The sequence below is a fragment of the Enhydra lutris genome, unplaced genomic scaffold, assembly GCF_002288905.1.
Source record: "Enhydra lutris kenyoni isolate GAN:26980312 unplaced genomic scaffold, ASM228890v2 scaffoldscaffold1, whole genome shotgun sequence".
In the NCBI taxonomy this organism is placed as follows: Eukaryota; Metazoa; Chordata; class Mammalia; order Carnivora; family Mustelidae; genus Enhydra; species Enhydra lutris.
Genome location: NW_019154085.1, coordinates 46,436 through 65,124, shown reverse-complemented (window position 1 = coordinate 65,124; position 18,689 = coordinate 46,436). Strand labels below are relative to the sequence as shown.

Sequence of the window (18,689 nt, the reverse complement as noted above, 5' to 3'; positions counted from 1 at the left end):
TAGTTACCACTATGTCATCTCTGTTACTTGGGAAACACTGAGTACCTGTGGGATGATTGAGGAAAGACCCCTGAGGCTCAATTTGTGCCAGTAATTTAATACCACATGGTGGTGAAATGCTTGGCTTTGGTTTAGTATTAAAGGTTTAAGTCAAAGTCAACACTAGTATTACTAAGAAGTAGGAAATTCGTTACTCTTTAATAAAGTCTTCCCTCCCATTCCCTCACTAAAGTATATTGAGAAATTATTCAGATATATTGAGAATATATTGATATTGAGAATATATTAATAAATATATTGAGAAATCATTCACTTGTCTGCCAGTTAGGTGATAAAATCTCTGAATTTTGAAAGTGCTTATGTCACTTACAACCTCAAAAAGAATTTTAACTGCAATGTTCAAAGATGAGAAAATTTATAAGATACCAACTTTCTTGTCTCCCACAGGAAATTTACCACATATCTTACACAAGATCAAGAATCATTTCTATTACTCAGGTGGAAAGCATGATTCTCCAAATTAAGTACTACTAGTATATATCATCCAGTACTTTTTGTGAATAACCTTGTAGTCATTAATTAATTTTCTGAATACAAAACTGGCTAAAAAGTAATCCTTAAAGATTCCATTTTGATACTCTAATATCTGAAAAATGGTATAAAAGAACTTAAAAATTAATTACCTTAAGGCAAAAATTTTTTAATAACATGAAGGTAAATTACTGTATAAAGTTCAAGTTCAAAATCTAAATGTTCCTTTTATTTAAACAACACCAGTTTATGTATTTGTTACTTTTCAGGAAATAAAGCTGACAAGGGAAGTGAACCAGGGTGCAAAAGGAAATGAAACAATGTAACTCTTGGTGGTTCAGAACATTTGGAAAGTGAATAAAAGTATCACTTGGAAAGGTACTGGTATTGCACCAAGGAACATTCGGGCATCCTGGCCTATCCACTGGATAGTAACAAATCTGTTTTATATAAAGGGTCACTAGGAATCTAGGCAGTCTTGCACAGCAAAAAGCACACGGGACTAGAAATTTGAATATATAAGCTTTAGGTCCAATCCAGTCAGTACGAATTTGGACAAGAAATGAACTCTGGGCATCATTACCAGTATGTAAGGGTGAGGTAAACCCTCTCTAACTTGCGGTTTTTAGCTGTTGGACCGTGATGCACATAGATGGTGTTTTCTGTGATTGTCGTGTTTAGGGTTCACTGACTGAGCTTCCACAAGTCTATGGTTGCTACATTTTACCAAATCTGGCAACTTTTTGGTTTCAAGTCAGTCTGTCTCCATTTTCTCTCCTCTCTGACTCCTTTTCTTTTACACCTCAATTGACCGAGAGTCACTGAGGCCATTTATTTTGTAATCCACACCACTACCCCCCTCCCCCATCCCCATTTGGTGCTTCAGTCTAGATGCATTCTATTGCTCTCTAAATTCAAGAATTCTTCCTTTTCTTGGTTTACTTTTAATCCCCCTCCAATGAGTTTCTGATTTCAGGTACTGCATTTTTTAATAGTAGAATGTCCACTTGAGTCTTTTATTAATTTCCAATCTCTTCTGAAATGCCCATAATTTCCATGTTTTTCTTGAGTTTTTAACATATTTATTTATAATTGTTACTTAAAGTCACACCTGCTAAATTGTTTGTGTGTCTGTTCCTATTGACTCCTTTTTTCCCCCCTTCAAACTATGGGTAACATTTTCTTTTCACACACACCCCCCCACACACAACATTGTGGATGGAACGTTGCCGTCCTTCTATGTGGTCTTCCGCTCAAAGTAACTGCCTAAAGGAGCAAATGAATTACACGTGGATCACCTTAAGTTTGTGGAATCTTGGTTTTCTGCTTGGTTAGAGTGGACCAGTGGCGTTGCTCTTCATCCTAGGGCTAATCAGTCCACCTTGGAATGTAGTATTTATTCCCAAGGCATAGCTCCTCCAAGGTTTCAATGGAAAGACTGGGCTTTTCCAAACTCCTGTCACTCCAGTCTCCAGTTTCTCCAATCTCACTTCTCCTACCATAAGCAGTGGCTGAAGCACCTGCTCAGCTCTTCCAACCTTCCATCTGCTGTTTTCCTTTTGGGCCCCTTGGAGTCTCACGAGAGCAAGGTCATGGTCAGGGTCAGAAAAGGATTTGAGGGCAAAACATTCCTCCCTCCCCAAATGTGGCTCCTTTCTTTCCTCAGTTTTTATCCATGATGGCAGTCCCATCATTCCAGGAAAAAGAAGGCCCTTTTCTGCTTGCATTCTATCCAGCAACAGAAAGTAACTTCCAGAGAAGAGGTGGTTCTCCTCTTTAATAAGAGTTGAATCTGCTCCAGTTTCTGCTTTTACTAACTTCAGTGTTTTCAGAAAGTTTCTTTTTTCCCTTCTTTTGTTCATTGCTTACCATTTTTATCTGATAAAAGTTACTTGCCACTATTGGAAATGGAAAACCCTTTTAAATTTTAAAGTGTCTGTGATTCTGTGATTTGTAATTGGCGTATTTTAACCTTAGGTTCCTTTTGCTCTTTTCGTGTTACCTTTCTTCAAATAAATAACACTCATAAGGAATTCAGACTCTCAGAGAGACACCTCTTTGAGTCATCCTCTTAGTCCATTATTGCTGGCTCATGTGATTAAAAAACAAAACTGTGATCACTGAGGAAAATATACAAAAAACTGGCACCATATGCTCAAGTTTATTGAAAGACACAAGTTACACATTGGAAACTAAGTAGAACACTGTAGCAGTTCTCACTAACTCAATCAGTCAGCAAATGACAAGTTTTAGAAGACACACATTTTATGTGTCACCCAATGTGGGTGATCATAAGAGAAGCTAAACAAAGAAAATTACTACGTTTTTGGATAGCAAATTAATTTGGTATATAGTTCTGAGTTAGTTTAAGGTATTTCAAAGTGTTTCAAAACTAGTAGGGAAGAGGTCATGTCCAGCCTGAAATAAAATGTAGAATGTAGGGACCGTCCCAGACAGCCGTGGCAGAGGGCAAATTTATGTGCTCTGGAGCACCCAGAGGGGAGCAGACTGAGGCTTCTCTCTGAACCTCCAAAGAACTGCCAAAAGCTGCCACCAAGGGGAGAAAAAAAACAAAAAAAACAAAAAAAACCTCCAGAGAACAAAGACTGAAAAACTGGTTTCCTCAGAGCCCAGCCCCTTGTGAGGGGGCAGGAGGACTGAGCTCTAGCAAGACTGCCTGAAAACCCACGTGGCGGGCCCCTCCCCCAAAACAAATAAACAAACAAAAACCCAAGAAGACAACCACCATTACTTTATAGATACTTTTATTTTTAATTCGTTCCCACTATTCTCATTCTTTTCAACTTTTTAATATTTTTTAACCTATTTACCATCACAATGAGATGTTCAGTACAACAAATTTCATAACCTTTTAACTTGAACTTTTTTGATACATATGCCTGTGTTTTTCTTTTGCTTATCTATTTTTTAATTTTTTTAATTATTTTTATTTTACTTTTTAAAAAAATATTCATATAGAGATAAGCTTCAAGGAATTCCCTTTCCCCAATCAATGCTACCCCTATATATAAACCAGTTTTAATCCCCCTTTAACTCAGGAAAGTTGAGTCTTTTAACGAAGATATCAAGTTACATCCAGGAAGATTCAAAATAACCTTCCTCGCCCACACTGAGAATTTAAAACCACCCTCCCATCTTTTTCTTCTGTCAGTGTTTCTGTGTATTTGTTTTTGTTCTGGTAGTATCTACAACTTATACTTGGGGTTCATTTTGGCTGGGTTCTTTTTTTTCTTGTCATTTACTTTTGTTGGTGTTTTTGTTTATATACTTTATAAATTGTACCTTTGGGGCGCATTCAGGCTGGGACTTCTCTTTTTTTAATTAATTAATTTATTTATTTATTTTTCTCTTGTCTCTCTCTCTCTCTCTCCTTTTTTCTTTTTTCTTTCTTTTTGGTGGGGACTCCCGATTACTCAGAAGTGTTCCAGGGTGCACTGTGCCTGCCCCATGGTTGATACATTCAGCTGCACATCCCCTCAGCCACCTTTCACCAAAATGACTAGGGGGAGGAATGCCCAACAGAGGAAAAATTCAGAAACTGGGCCCTCTCCATCAGAGCTATTGGATATGGACATAAACAGTATGTCAGAAAGGAAATTCAAGCTAACAATTATCCAGGCAATGGCTAGATTGGAGAAAACTATTAATGACAAAATGGAATTGATTAGGGCAGAAGTGAAAGCCACAAGGGATGATGTTCACAATGTTCTCAATGAGTTCCAATGTAATCTAAATTCTCTAACAGCTAGGGTAACTGAGACAGAAGATAGAATTAGGGATCTGGAGGACAAACAGATAGAGAGAAAGGATCAGGAGGAAGCCTGGAACAAACAGCTTAGAAGCCATGAAAACAGAATTAAGGAAATAAATGATGCCATGAAATGTTCCAACGTCAGAATTATTGGAATCCCTGAGTGGGTGGAGAAAGAAAGACGACTAGAGGATATAGTTGAACAAATTCTCCATGAAAATGTTCCCAATCTGGCAAATGGAACCAGCATTTGTGTCCTAGAGGCAGAAAGGTCTCCCCCACCCAAGATCACAGAATCTAGAAAGACCTCGAGACTCCTGATTGTGAAAATGATGAATCATAATTTTAGACAGGAGCTCTTGAAAGCAGTTAGGGGGAAGAAATTCCTTACGTACAGAGGAAAACCCATCAGAATAATGTCAGACGTGTCCTGAAGAAACCTGGCAAGCCAGAAAGGGCTGGCAAGATGTATTCAGGGCACTAAATGAGAAGAACATGCAGCTAAGAATACTTTATCCAGCAAGACTGACACTCAAAATGGATGGAGAGATAAAGAGCTTCCAAGACCAGCAAGGCTTAAAAGAGTATGTGACCACCAAGCTGACACTACAGGAAATATAAAGGGGGGTTCTATAAAAGAGGAAAAATCCCAAGAATATCACTGAACAGAAATTTATGGAGACAATCTATAGAAACAGAGTCTTTACAGGTAACACGATGTCAATAAAAACGTATCTCTCAATAATCACTCTCAACGTGAATGGCCTAAAGGTGCCCATAAGATGGCACGGGGTTGCAGATTGGATAAAACGACAGGACCCATCCATATGTTGTCTACAAGAGACCCATTTGGAATCTAAGGATACATCCAGACTGAAAGTGAAGGGATGGAGAAACATCTTTCATGCCAATGGGCCTCAAAAGAAGGCTGGGGCACCGATTCTCATATCAGATAAATTAGATTTTAAACTAAAGACTGTTGTCAGAGATACAAAAGGACACTACCTCATTCTTAAAGGGTCTATCCACCAAGAAGATCTAACAATTGTAAATATTTATGTCCCCAATATGGGAGCAATGAACTACATAAAACAACTATTAATCAAGATAGTCATATTGATATGAATATTTTAATAGTAGGGGATCTTAACATGCCACTCACAGTAATAGACAGATCATCCAAGCAGAAAATCAGTAAAGAAACAAGAGCATTGAATGACACATTGGACCAGATGGACTTCATAGATCTATACAGAACATTCCACCCTAAAACAACAGAATACTCATTCTTCTCGAGTGCACATGGAAACTTCTCCAGAATAGACCACATACTGGGTCACGAATCAGGGCTCAACCGATACCAAAAGACTGAGATTATTCCCTGCATATTCTGAGACCACAATGCTTTGAAACTGGAGCTCAACAACAAGAAGAAGTTCGGAAGGAACTCAAACACCTGGAAGCTAAAGACCACCTTGCTTAAGAATGCTTGGATCAACCAGGAGATCAAAGAAGAACATAAACAATTCATGGAAACCAATGAGAATGAAGACACTTTGGTCCAAAACCTATGGGATACAGCAAAGGTGGTCCTAAGGGGGAAATACACAGCCATGGAAGCCTCCCTCAAAAAAATTGAAAAATACAGAATATACCAGCTGTCTTTACACCTTAAAGAACTGGAGAATCAGCAACAAATTAAGCCAACTCCACATACAAGAAGGGAAATAATCAAGATTAGAGCAGAGATCAAGGAGATAGAAACTAGAGATACAGTAGAAAGCATCAATGAAACTAGAAGCTGTTTTTTTGAAAGAATCAATAAGATTGATAAACTATTGGCCAAACTAATCCAAAAGAAAAGAGAAAAGACCCAAATTAATAAAATTATGAATAAAAAGGGAGAGATCACAACTAACACCAAGGAAATAGAAACAATCATCAGAAATTATTATCAACAGTTATATGCCAATAAGTTAAGCAACCTAGATGAAATGGATGTATTCCTGAAAACCTATAAACTTCCAAAACTGAATCAGGAAGAAATTGACAACCTGAATAAACCAATATCTAGTAATGAGATTGAAGCAGTGATCAAAAACCTCCCCAAAAACAAGAGCCCAGGACCTGACGGATTCCCTGGGGAATTCTACCAAACTTTCAAAGAGGAAATAATACCTATTCTCCTAAAGCTGTTTAAAAAAAAATTGAAGCAGAAGGAAAACTTCCAGACTCTTTATGAAGCCAGCATTACTCTGATCCCCAAACCAGGCAAAGACCCCACCAAAAAGGAGAATTTCAGACCAACATTCCTGATAAATATGGATGCTAAGATTCTCAACAAGATCCTAGCTAATAGGATCCAACAGTACATTAAAAAGATTATCCACCATGACCAGGTGGGATTCATCCCTGGGATGCAAGGGTGGCTCAACATTCGCAAATCCATCATTGTGGTAGAACAAATCAATAAGAGAAGAGAGAAGAACCACATGGTCCTCTCAATTGATGATTTAGCAAAATCTAGTATCCATTCCTGATTAAAATGTTTCAAAATATAGGGATAGAGGGAACATTCCTCAACTTCATAGAATCTGTCTATGAGAGACACACAGTGAATATCATCCTCAATGGGAAAAAGCTTGCAGCCTTCCCACTGAGATCAGGAACACGACAAGGATGCCCACTCTCACCACTCTTGTTCACCACAGTATTAGAAGTCCCAGCAATAGCAATCAGACAACAAAAAGAAGTAAAATGTATTCAAATTGGCAAAGACAAAGTCAAACTCTCTCTCTTTGCAGATGACCTGATACTTTGTATGGAAAACCCAAAACACTCCACCCCCAAACTAGTAGAACTCATAGAACAATTCAGTCATGTGACAGGATATAAAATCAATGTACAAATCAGTTGATTTCTTATATACTAACAATGAAAAAATAGAAAGGGAAATCAGAGAATCAATTCCATTTGCTACAGCACCAAGAACCATAAGATACCTGGGAATAAACCTAACCAAAGAGGTAAAGGATCTGTATTTGAGGAACTACAGAACACTCATGAAAAATTGAAGAAGACAAAAAAATATGAAAGACCATTCCATGCTCATGGATCGAAAGAATAAACATTGTTAAAATGTCTATACTGTCTAGAGCAATCTATACTTTCAATGCCATTCCGATCAAAATTCCACCAGCATTTTTCAAAGAGCTGGAGCAAACAATCCTAAAATTTGTATGGAATCAGAAGAGACCCCGAATTGCTAAGGATGTTGAAAAAGAAAAACAAAACTGGAGGCATCACATTGCCTGATTTCAAGGGTTACTACAAAGCTGTGATCATCAAGAGAGCATGATACTGGCTCAAAAACAGACACATAGACCAGTGGAACAGAGTAGAGAGCCCAGATATGGACCCTCACCTCTATGGTCAAATAATCTTCAACAAAGCAGGAAAAAATATACAGTGGAAAAAGACAGTCTCTTCAAAAAATGGTGCTGGGAAAATTGGACATCTGTGTGTAGAAGAATGAGACTCGACCATTCTCTTACACCATACACAAAGATAAATTAGAAATGGATGAAAGACCTCAATGTGAGGCAGGAATCCATCAGAATCCTAGAGGAGAACATAGGCAGTAACCTCTTCGATATCAGCCACAGCAACTTCTTTCAAGACATGTCTCCAAAGGCAAAGGAAACAAAAACAAAAAATGAACTTCTGGGATTTCGTCAAGATCAAAAGCTTCTGCACAGCAAAGGAAACAGTCAATAAAACTAAGAGGCAACCCACAGAATGGGAGGAGATATTCACACATGACAATGCAGACAAAGGGCTGATATCCAGTATCTATTAAGAACTCCTCAAACTCGGGGTGTTTGGGTGGTTCAGTGGGTTAAGCCTCTGCCTTCGGCTCAGGTCATGATCTCAGGATCCTGGGATCAAGCCCCGAATCAGGCTCTCTGCTCACCAGAAATCCTGCTTCCCTTTCTCTCTCTCTCTGCCTGCTGCTCTGCCTCCTTGCAATCTCTTGTCTCTCTGTCAAATAAATAAATAAAATCTTTAAGAACTCCGCAAACTCAACACATGTAAAACGGATAATCATTTTAAAAAATGAGCAGAAGACATGAACAGACACTTCTCCAAAGACATACAAATGGCTAACAGACACATGAAAAAATGTTGATTGTCATTAGCCATCAGGGAGATCCAAATCAAAACCACATTGAGATACCACCTTACACCAGTAGAATGGCCAAAATCAACAGGACAGTAAACAACAAGTGTTAAGAGAATGTGGAGAAAGGGGAACCCTCTTACACTGTTTTTGGGAATGCAAGTTGGTGCAGCCACTTTGGAAAACAGTGTGGAGATTCCTTAAGAAATTAAAAATAGAGCTTCCCTATGACCCCACAATTGCACTATTGGGTATTTACCCCAAAGATACAGATGTAGTGAAAAGAAGGGCCATCTGTACCCCAATGTTCATAGCAGCAATGGCCACGGTCACCAAACTGTGGAAAGAACCAAGATGCCCTTCAACGGACGAATGGATAAGGAAGATGTGGTCATATACACTATAAAGTATTAGGCCTCCATCAGAAAGGATGAATACCCAACTTTTGTATCAACACGGACAGGACTGGAGGAGATTATGCTGAGTGAAATAAGTCAAGCGGAGAGAGTCAATTATCATATGGTGTCACTTATTTGTGGAGCATAAGGAATAACACAGAAGACATGGGGAGATGGAGAGAAGGGAGTTGAGGGAAATTGGAAGGGGAGATGAACCATGAGAGACTGTTGACTCTGAGGAACAATCTGAGGGTTTTGAAGGGGTGGGGTGGTAGGAGGTTGGGTGAGCCTGGTGGTAGGTATTAAGGAGGGCACGTATTGCATGGAACACTGGGTGTGGTGCATAAACAATGAATTCTGGAACACTGAAAAGAAATTTAAAAAATAAATAAAAATTTTAAAATATGTACAATGTACCTTTTAGGGGTAAATAACTGCATTTGTATAACTATAGCAGAATCCCTCCTTCCTACTAACCAAAATTTTAATAAGTTTAAAATCTCTGTTTAGAGTAGGTTTACTAAACTAACAATGACTCTGAAAATTATCTAGGTTTGGTTACATCATTATATTGCACTTGAGAACAAGGACAACAAAAATCAAGGATTTGGTACCTCTCCCAAGAAGCTCATTACATATCAGAAATTACAATGAAATACAAGCATATATGCCTGGGGTTCATTGTTCAAACTAGCATATCAACAAATTAAAAGGGCTAGTCTCCAAAACACTGAGTAATAAGTTATTTTATTTGCCATTTTTGATCCTATATTCAATTTCTGAAATTTACATTTTTTATTTGCCAAACTACCACATATACAAACTATCCGAGAGAACATACAAAGTGACATTAAGATAGGCGATGGTCATACACATGTATTTCAAAAATTCAAATTCTTCTTCTCCAAGGTTGGCACTGTGTTTTGCAACAAAGAAGTGTCTATCAATTTACAGTTTGTTTGCCTTATAAAAAGCAGCTGATCTATTATATACTGTACTTTTGCCACTTAAATCTCTCTTGGGGTCATCATTAACTCTCACAAGTCTTTCACAGCCCTCTTAAGGAAGTCAGTATAAATACAGTCTCTTTTACTGGCACTTTAACTTTCTCATGATATGAAGTATTGATAAGAATTTACTACGAAATAGTAGTTTCGAAACACAGGTAAAATTGTGGCACTAAAGTTTTAATTGTTTTATACTTCAGAATTATGAAGACCTATATCATAATAATAACCATCATCATAATAAAATAATAATAATAATTCATCACAAGAGAATGGTAAAGGAGGAAGAAAAGAAAGAATATCCCTCACACAAATGTTTCTCAAAATATCAATTCTGAAATAAATGCTTACTTAAGAAATCGACAACAGAATCATAGTTCTTACCAATATTAAATGCTTTAAGTACACTGTATCTCACTCATGTTTTTTAAAACTGATCAGATTATTAAAATTTTACACCCAAAATGGATTTTAATTTTCAATAAATCATAAACACAGTAGTATTTAAAATGTTTGAAAATCAAAGAACTATTGTCTGATAACTTTAACCAAATACATTCACATGCTGCTTCAGGGTAAAAAGAATTCCAACATTTTCCCAAACATTTTCCTCAAAGAGTAAGCTTCCAAATCATTCTTCTATCATACTTTTGTAGAAATATGCATTTTCATTTTTTAAAGGAAAATACTACTGCTTAAAAGCACATTTCATAGGGATGCCTGAGTGGCTCAGTGGGTTAAGCGGCTGCCTTCGGCTCAGGTCATGATCCCAGCGTCCTAGGATTGAGTCCCACATTGGGCTCCTTGCTCAGCAGGAAGCCTGCTTCTCCCTCTGCCTCTGCTGCCTGTCTGTCTGCCTGTGCTCACTCTCTCTGACAAAAAAAAAAAAAAAAAAAAGTATATTTCATAAAAGGGGACTTAAAACATCCTGCTTTCAATAACAACAATATCCTTCAGTCTCCCATACAAGATTACACCTTGAGATAGAGGCCATAAAAGGAACAGAATATGCAAAAGCAAACAGTTACATTTTTCTAAAAGAGTGAATTTCTATCCAACACATACTTTCAGGGAAGACTACTATTAGGTGAGAAAACAAGTGTGAAAGTTGTCAACTTAGTGACTGTTCGGTGGCAGACCCTAGGATAGAAGCATTTTTTCTTAACAAACTTTACTTACTGATAGTAAAAATACTTATTGCATATGACTAAAATCTTTTAAGCTACTAATAAAATCTATATTACAAACCTATTAATTTTGAGATTCATTAAAGTGAAATACAGGGTCTTGTCATGTTCTAACATATATAACTCACATTCCTCTGTTTTATGAATACATTCTAGCTTAGCCACTTGTGTAAAGAATTAGAACACAAGACATGGCAGATAAATTTCAATTATTTTTAAAACACAGAAAAATATTCAGTTATTTGAGGGAAATATTTATCATTGCCTAATGAGGACAGCAGTTAAAAATCTACTAAACTCTCATAAAATATTTAAAAAAAAACTACTAAAATCTCAATTTCTAAAGCATAACATGCTGTAACTGCACAAAAATAGGTATAATTAGGAGTCATTCCCAGACCTTGAGGAACTGTGAATAAATCACATATTCCTGTAGAAGAATCATCACCCTGCAGGCATATGAAACTATAACGTGACACCTATGCAGTTTTTTATATAAAAATCCTAAAAAAGTAATTTATGTTAATAAAACTACAAAAGTTTTAAAAGGCTCCCAATAACTTGAATTGCTTATAAAAGTAACTTCTGTAGTTATTTTTGGTAGCTGAGGCTGGTTTTGCACACGCTACCTTGTCAAAACTAAGGTAATATCCCCGTGAGTGGCATCACACTATTTCTGGAAGGAAATCAGCAACCCATGTGGAGAACGTCAGTTCCAAGCTTTCTCGTGGGGTTGGGAGGGTGGATGCAGGTTCCTGTAATTTGCAAAGATTCCTCGCTGACCTTAGTTCATTCCCAGTAAGATTTTAGAAATATAAGGAAGAATACATATATAGGAAGAAAATAAATTAATGACAACTAAAAATTCTTGCTCTCAGAGCATACAACAAATAAACAAGTTTATCAAAGAAGTACAGTCTTTTAATTTAAATTTTTTTTTTTTTTTTTGACAGACAGAGAGCACAAGTAGGCAGAGAGGCAGGCAGAGAGAGGAAGGGAAGCAGGCTCTGCTGAGCAGAAAGCCCGATGAGGGGCTTGATCCCAGGACTCTGGGATCATGACCTGAGCTGAAGGCAGAGGCTTCAACCCACTGAGCCACCCAGGTGCTCCTTAAATGCATTTTTTTTTTTTTTTTGTATTTTAAATAGTCAGAGTAATACAATGGAATACATGTACTCTGGAAATGATTCCCAACTGCGTATGGCTTTTAGCATCATGATGATGAGAGGAAATTAAACTATTACACAAAAGAGGCATTTCTGATCATAGAGTTTCTAGTATAGGTTGGCTTACATTATTTGAAATAGAACCTAAACATACAAATTAAAATGTAAGGAAATGGATTGTAGATTAAACAAAAATTAACATGTAATAGCATGTTAAAGTAAAAAAAAAATCTACCTTTAATAATTCTGGGGTGAGCGAGTAAAATAATATTTAACTAGGTTACAAGCCTATCAGGTAACTTCTACAATAGTTAAGGTATAATTATTTAAAATAAAATTTAAAAAAATCTTTGGCATTGAACTGAGTACATTTATTCCATTTCCCCAAGTCAATGACTTACTGATGTGGAGTTGAAGGCACCCTCACTTGGAAGGTTTTTTTTATTTTTTTTAAAGATTTTATTTATTTATTTTGAGAGAGAGTATGCACACAAGCAGGGAGGGCAGAGGGAGAGGCAGGCTCCCTACTGAGCAGGGAGCCCAATGCGGGACTCGATTCCAGGACCCTGAGATCATGACCTGAGCTGAAGGTGGATGCTTAAGGATGCCACCCAGGCACCCCAATTGGATGGTTCTTATAAGGAAATTCAATGACGTTAAAAGAAGCAGATGACTTCAGAGAGTATGAACGATTCTGGTTTTCTTTCTGTATGGAAATAACAATGAAATGATTTCCGATGTGAGGCCTTTTTCACGTCTTGGAGAAAACGGATAGATTGGTGAATGCTGTTATCTGTCTACTTACATTCATAAAGGTCTCAGTCCACAGCAGGGACCTTACATACAGGATGGCAGTCTTTCCTCTGTCTAGTCGTCCAACCTGGCAGACAATCTTCAGGCACTCAGCAACTCCACAACCCTGCGGAAACAAATTCTTTACTTAAAAGAAAAGTATTTGTTGTTTTATGTGAGGGCTAAAGAGATGATCCAGATTCTCTTGCCTTATAAGAATCATGTTTAAAATGATAGGCCAATAGTGGAGTTATGAATGCTTTTTCTTAAAAGGGGTCGGTTTTAGGGGCACCTGGGTGGCTTAGTTAGTTAGGCGCCTGACTCCATCTCAGCTCAGGTCTTCATCTCAGGGTTGTGAGGTCAAGCCCCGTGTTGGGCTCCACACTGGGCATGGAGTCTACTTTAAAAAAATAATAATATAAAAATAAAGAGGTTGATTTTAATGTGATTTGTTATATAAGGATAAGATCTATAATATTAAAAGATGTATTTTTATGGCCAGAAATCAACATTCTTCTAGAAAATTCTAAGATTTTAGAAGTCAACATTCTTCTAGAAATTAATATTCTTAGGTAAACCCAGAGCATGATGATTATAGTAAGACATAAAAATCAGATCATACTATGCCTATGGGAAAGAAAAAGAAACAGAATGAATCTTGACCACCTGTGCCATGTCAGACCCATAGAAATCAAATGGCATGCTGATGGTCCCATGCTGAATTTGCTACATTCAGTGTTTTTATCAATAACTGGAAGGCAACTGGATAGGAAATAATGACCACCTTGCATGTGCTGGTCAAACTGCATTAGACCTGTCACATTCATAGTTACAACAATGCTACCCAGTACGTAGCACTTCTAGTCGATGACAAGGAATAACCAAGTTTCCCTGACCCATGCAAGGGCATCTATGAGAAACTGGTAACTAATACCACACTTAATGGTGAAAGAAAAATGCTTTTCCCCTAAGATCAGAAATGAGACGACAGTGCCCACTCATGACACTTTTATTCAAATTGTCCAGAAGGCCCTAGCGAATACAATTAAGCAAGAAAAAAATTAAATAAAAGGTACCCACATTGGAAAGGAAGAAGTAAAACTATCTGTTCATGGATGACAGGATCTTATATACAAAAACACTAAAGAATCCACAATAAAACTATTAGGGAAGGTACAGAATGCAAGATTGATCTATAAATAACTTTTATTTCTATATACCAATAATGAAAATTCTGAAGATTAAATTAAGAAAACAATTCTATTTAAAAGAGCATCCCAAAAGAATAAAATACATAGAAGTAATTTAACCAAGAAAGTGCAAGACTTGCATACACTTACAAGTACAAAATATTTTTTAAAGAAACTGAGACCTAAATAAATGGAAAGATATCTCATGTTCAAGAATTGAAAAACTTACTATCATTAAGATGACAACACTCCTAAATTCTTGCAGATCCAGTAAAACTGCTGTTAAAATTCCAACTACATTTTCTGTAGAAATGATCAAGCTGATCCTAAAATTCATATGGAATTGTAAAGAGCACCACATAGCTAAAACAATCTTGAAAAAGAAGAAAGTGTTTGAGGACTCACTTCTCAATTTCAAAACTTACTGCAGAGCTATAATAATCAAAACAATTTGGTACTTACATAAAGATACATGTATAGATAAAAATAAGACTCAAAAGTATAAAATTTAGAAAACCAAAAAACTTAGGCATAAATGTTCAGGATCTCAGGTTAGGCAATGGTTTCTTAACTACGGCAGCAAAAGCAGAAACAACAAAAGAAGAAAAAATCTTGACAAATCTGAAAGTCTTCAAATTAGAAAACTTTTTGCATCAAAGGGATACTATCAAAAAAGTGAAAAGACAATTTACAAAATGAGAGAAAATATGCACAATAATAGCTCTGTAAAGGGAAGTGTCCAGAATACATAAAGAACTTGTTATGACTTAACAACAAAGGCAAGCAACCCACTTTAAAAGTGGGCAAAATGGGGTACCTGGGTGGCTCAGTTGGATGAGTAACTGACTCTTCATTTCAGCTCAGGTCATGATCTCAGGGTCACGGCATAGAGCCCTGTGTTGGGCTCCATGCTCAGTGTTGAGTCGGTCTGCTTGGGATTCTTTTTCCCCTCTCCCACTGCTCTTCCATCTGCTCCCTAACATAAATAAATTTAAGTAAACAAACAAAAATGGGCAGAGGATTTGAAAAGACATTTCTCAAAAGACGACCTACAACTCAAAAGATGCTCAACATCTTAGTCATCAAGGAAATACAAATAAAGCCACAATGAGACACAACTTCACACTGACAAGGATGACCATAGAGCACAGTAAAAAGAATTTTTTAAGGCAAGTGCCAGTGGTGACAAAGGTGGACAAATTGAATTGCTAGTTGAAAGTAAAAAAGGTGCAACCACTTCGGAAAAGTTTGGTAGTTTCTCAAAAGTTAAACAGAGTTCTACAGAGAACTACTCCCAGGTTTATTTCCAAGAGAACTGAAAACATGTCCATGCAAAAACTTGTACATGAATGCTCATAATGGCACTATTCAAAGTAAACAAAAAGTAGAAACAAACAATGTTCGTCAATGAATGAATAGACAAAATGTCATATATCCACAGAATGGAGTATTATTCAGCCATAAAGAATGACTGAAGTACTACTCTATGCTATAACATGGTGAACCTTAAGAACATTAAACGGATCAAAGAAGCCAAACACAAAAGACCATGTATCATATGATTTCATTTATATGAGATGTCCAGAACAGACAGATCCTTAGAGACAGAAAGCAGGCTGGTGGTTGCTGGGACTGGCAACAGTTCCGGAGGAATGGGTAGTGACTCTGTAATGGGGACAGTATTTCTCTTTGGAGCAATGAAAATGTTCTGGAATTAGATAATGGTGGTGGTTGCATGATGTCACAAATATACTAAAAATCACTCAATCACATACTTCAAATTGGTTAAAATGGTGCATTTTAGATCATGCAAGTTTTATCTCAATTTTTTTAAAATGTAGTTGTGTAGGAGGATAATGTACAGAATCAAAAGTGGGGTGGGAGTTAAAAGTAATTTCTATTTCACGTGGCTGGTGAGGGAAGTCCTGTCATAATCTGCCAGTTAAGGACACTGGAAGGAGACGGGAAAATAAGCCACAGGTTTATCTGGACAAAGAGCATTCCCTCTAGAGAGCATTCCAGGGAGATTGGAGAAAAATTTTCAAAGCCTGGTTGTAGAAACATGTTTGGGGACGTCTGTCCAAGGAAAAACTAAGGTGTCCAAGACATGAGGAGCGAGTAAGGAGAGGAAATGCAGCCGGCAAGTTCTAAGGGCCTAGATCTTGTTGGGCTTAAAGCCTTCCTCTCTGACTTAGATGGGAAGGCACTTAACACGGATTAACAGGCTCTCTTCTCCATTTAAAAAGATCACTATGGCTCCTATTTGGCAAATAAACTGTGATGGGGGGGAGACAAATATGGAGTCCAACTAGAAGTCTGGCAATAATCCAAGTAAGAGAGGCAGGCCTTGGTGAGGCTGTAACAGGGGTCTAGCTGCTGGGACGGGTCCAGGTTCAGGGCAATTGGAAAGTAGATATTGACAGCGTTGGTTAGTATATAGGATGTAAAGTTTGAGAGAAAAAGAGGAGTCAATCACAATTCCCAGGTTCTGGACAATGCCTTACTCAAATGTGGAACACTGCAGGAAGAGCAGAGTTGGAAAAACTCAGTGGTATGTTCTTGGGAAAAAATTTAAGATTACTATTAAATATTTAAGAGGAGTTCCAGCAGGCCGTTGGATAATGGAATCTGGCGTTCAATGCCCAGGATCGGGTTAGGAACGTAAACTGAAGTCATGCACACAGAGATAGTGTTTATAGCCATGAGAGTGAACGGCATCCTCTAGTACAGCACTGTCTGATTGGAGCTTCCCACAACATCAGTATGAGATATGATACTGAGACATGAGATGACGAGAAATCATCAGTGCGGAGGTACCTCTGCCTCCCGAAGTAGGAGCCACATGTGGCTACTTGAAATGTGTCTGGTGTCCGTAGTATTGGATGGTACAGATCTAACGAATGAATGTGTGTGGAGCAGGTAAGAAATCTGAGATGTGGGCCCTGGAACACTCTTTAGAATTAAAGGTCTGGAAGTGAAGAATAAGAAGTAGCTAGTTGAGACAGGGGAGGGGCCAAGAGAGCCTGGTCTCGGAAGTGAACGAGGAGTAATGGCACAAGGGGCGGACAGTGCCAAACGTCACCGAGGGTTGAGGCAGACGAAAACTAAGACCTATGGAATTTGGCGATGTGAATGTAGTTGGTGCTTATGAATGAATACAAACACTGTCCTGGATTCCCCATTAGCTCATGGTTTGCAGATTGGGTAAATTTCAAAAACTTAAATGATAAGCCATTTTATAACATTATAGTCCTAACACAGACTGATTCAACAAAAGTTGGTCATAATGCTAATTATTCTTGTAATATATTTTTGTTGAGGCCTCCTGGGTTTTTCTCCCAATATTGCACTAAAGCCTCCAAGATTAGGATGAGGTCGAGAAAGAGGTCAGTTAGAGTACAGCCAGAAAAATAAATGGGAATACAAAATACTTTTGTTAGCAATCTACAAAGATAGATCATTTAAAGAAAATCTGGCATTAATTTGACTAGGAACAAGGACAGTAAGAGGAGTGAATAGTACAAAAATATATGTGGTTCTTCCAAGCATAGCTGCCTCTATTTTTGAAATGTTCTCGGGCATCAGTTCTATAATCACATATTTTTTAATTTCTAACGTGCTTGTTGTTGAAGTGGCGCTTACCAAAGTGTGAACATCTCCCTCGCGGAGGGTGAGATCCCGCTTGGTGACGAGATGGTTCCCGTCCCCTTGGCCAGGAACTGTGTCATTCTTTTCGGTTTGTGAATTTGAGATCTAGGGTTACAGAGAAACTGATGGTTTATAACATTGGAAAACATTTTGCACTGATGTTTTGGCATAAACTGTTATATATGATTAAAACAGGGTGACTGAATATGTGTTAGGACAAATTTACCACTTAATATATGATAGAAAGTAAGCACAGAGAGTCCTTAGGTATGTGGAAAGTTACCTCTGCTTAGCCATGATTTTCTTCACCCCTTGCACAGCTACGGGGGACATGGATAAAACACAGGGAACAGCCTGAGATTTCATTGTGCCAACAGTGGTAAATGTCAACCATGAATATGTATCATTTCAAAAGAGCTTTTTGTTCTGTTTTCTTAACTTTCCTTAGTCCAAATTGGGCAAGAGCTTCTTATCCAAATACATGTGCTAAGATGTCCAAAAGTACAGAACTCCACAAAATGAAGTTTTTCTAAGTCATGGAAGTCAAAAGAGCCAGGTTAAGTAAAATGTTAGATCTTTTCCCAAAGACAAAAATTTCAATAACAAAACACCCCGTCACAATATCACATGTGGATAAACCACAATACAGTGGACCCAAAGTCATGCTGGGTCTCTCCATAAGTAAATGATTCATTAGGACTTCTCAGAGTAAGGAATTAATCCTTACTCATTATACAAATAAGCAATTTAATCTTTAGTGTACTGGTTATGAAGTAAAATATTTTTGTAGAGTGGGTTTGTGTTATTAAAGCATTTAC

The 18,689-nt window shown here is 37.5% G+C and overlaps 1 pseudogene; it reads right to left on the bottom strand.

Annotated features, from left to right (window-relative positions):
• LOC111143585 overlaps nucleotides 1–18,689 on the bottom strand; it is a 59,213-nt pseudogene that overhangs the window by 11,425 nt on the left and 29,099 nt on the right.